This window comes from Phytophthora infestans, genomic scaffold, assembly GCF_000142945.1.
Source record: "Phytophthora infestans T30-4 supercont1.52 genomic scaffold, whole genome shotgun sequence".
NCBI lineage: Eukaryota > Oomycota > Peronosporomycetes > Peronosporales > Peronosporaceae > Phytophthora > Phytophthora infestans.
In genome coordinates, this window is record NW_003303707.1 from 750,882 (window position 1) to 753,489 (window position 2,608).

Below are 2,608 nucleotides of genomic sequence, written 5' to 3' on the forward strand. Positions count from 1 at the left end.
TCACCTCTTCCACGAAGCCAACTAATTGATAATAGCTGCCGGAAGTTGCCAGAGTGTCAAGGAGTGAAGGAGACCCTATCGCACATCTTCTGGGAGTGTTCATGTACGCAGGAGTGCTGGTCCAAGCTAATCAGTCATTGGACGGGTGATCACAGAGAAATCATTCGGCGCGAACAGTACCGCAGCAATTGCGCGGCCAGGAAAGCACCGGCGTTAAATACGCCCAGCGTGAGAAGCATCATAGCGGCTCATCCGGATGACGAGAAGCTCTACCGAGCAGAATGGACGAGGATCTGGCGTATTCTATCCAGTGTATGCACCACCACGCTGTGGATCCAAAGGAATCGGGTCGTATATCAGCACGAGGAAACATCTATCGAAGGCACCGCTCAAGAGTTTTGGACAACCGGACTCAGGCAGCTAACGGCGCTCACCAGAACGGATGGAGCAAGGAACACGACTCCAGGGGTGTATCTGTGACGGGGTCACACAGCACCTTGCGCTAGAGGAAGTTATCTTCCGAGAGTATACAAACTCTCAGTGAACGGCAGTTCACAGGTCCCCTCTTTATTAAAGAGAGCGAAGTGACCTAAATAAGGTAGATTGTAAACTGAGAATATTTATAGGTAGGTTAAGTTTGGGTTTAATACAAACTATAAGTTACCTATAGAAATGCAATGTCGTTTGACCAATGGTTGGCTTTGAACGACCTTGGTACCTTGTATTAAATATCCCGGAGTATGACGTGTCATACACCTGAAGTGTGAAGAGTCGCAGCCCGGCTGCGTCGGCATATTCTTGTACTAACTCCAGAAATTGTTCCGCGTCTTCTAGAGTCGATACGAGACCCGTGCAGTCGTCCGCAAACGCCAAAAGCAGGTGTCGTAGGCTCACGTCATCAACAGGGATGCCACGAGAAGCAAATCGGGCTCGAAGGAAGTTCATCATTGGTTCCACGAAAACAACGAACAGACCAGGTGCAGAGGGGGTCACCTTGTCGTACACCAGCACCCAGTAGAAAAGGGTCGCCGGGGCAGTCGTTGAGCAGCAGACTAACAGAAGTTTCATTGTAGAATGTCTTCACCCACGCTCGGAACGTCGCACCGAAACCGAAGTGTTGAAGTACCATATCCAACGCAGGCCACAGCACACTGTCGAAAGCCTTCGCAAAGTCTAGAAGTACCGCACAGGCATCAGGGTACTTAGTCTTGCAGATCTCCTGCAAGTCTTGGAATCGGAGAAGCGAGTGCCGAATAGACCTCCCAGGAACGAAGCCACTTTGGTCTTCATGAATAAGAAACGGAAGTACTCCTCCCAAGCGCCGCTGCATGACCTTTGGTCCGAGCTTGGCGTCATGGTTGAGAAGTGTCAACGGTCGATAGTTTCCGGGCATGGTGCGATCGCCGGACTTGTACAGTAGTGAAAGGTGAGCCCTTCGTTGAAACTTGGTCATTTTCCCCTTCTCTAGCTGATTACCGTAAACCACTTCGTAGATTTGCGCCCACAGGTTTGAAGCCAGCTTGTAGTACTCAATAGGCAGCCCATCCGGCCCAGGAGCTTTCCCGTTCTTTGAAGTCGTGATCGCCCAAAACAAGTCGTTTGCCGTAATCGGAGCATCGAGCATTGCCTGCTGTTGCGCGTCCAACCGGGTAGTCGTATCGCGTAACAGTTTGGCGAGCTTGAGAGGCTTGTACGTCGCTGTGCGTTGGTCCCGTAAGTCAGATGAAGTGGATTGGAAGATCCGACCCCAAAACTGGCGATGGCCCGTTGCAATGGCATCTTGGTCATCTGTTACAGTACCGTCCTCTTGGGTCAGCGCTGTGATTGGAGACCGAAGGCAGTCAGATTGCGGGGCGCGAAAGAAATAGCTAGTTGCTCGCTCGCTGAGATGTAAGTCCGCAGCAAACTTCTTGTACTCATTCCGCGCTTTGATGTCCTCCCTATGGGACTGAAGATCTAACTTGGCTTGTTCCAACGCAGTGTGGTTCTCTTCCGTAGGTATCACGTTGACAAGATCAGTCGCGTCGTTAACGGCGTCGATCTTAGCTGCCATCTTTCGCTCGTCAGCCTTCCGAAGCTCGAGCCAGCGGCGCCGAAGATAGATGCAGTCCGCACGCTTATGTTCGTCGAGTAGACAGCCAGGATTAGCTCCTGGGAAAATCTTTATTCGGTCAGCCAATGCTTCGACCGACCGGATGAGATAATCCTGCACCGTTGCATCTCTAAGAAGCCAGGGTGGGCAGCGCCACGGTGGCCGTCCGGTCCGCTGTAGACGCTTGGCCTCGAGCGAAAACGCCACCGGTATGTGATCTTCATTATGCCACTTTTGGTCGCGAATATGCTTCACTGAGATCAAATTGTCTTGTAATAGGTCCGCGGTCACAAAACAATAGTCCAAACGATTCTTTCGCGAAGGGCTCGTGAAGTCTCGAACTTCGGGGTGCATGAACCGCCAGGCGTCGACTAGTCCAAGCGTATCCAGCCAATCTTCAAGTTCTTCCCGTCCTCGTCTCAGATGAGGTCGGTCAGTCGCCCGTCTGATCCAAGTAGTTCGTTCATTCGTTAAGTTGAAGTCTCTAATGACAATTGTGTTTAGCTTCTCGTTTTC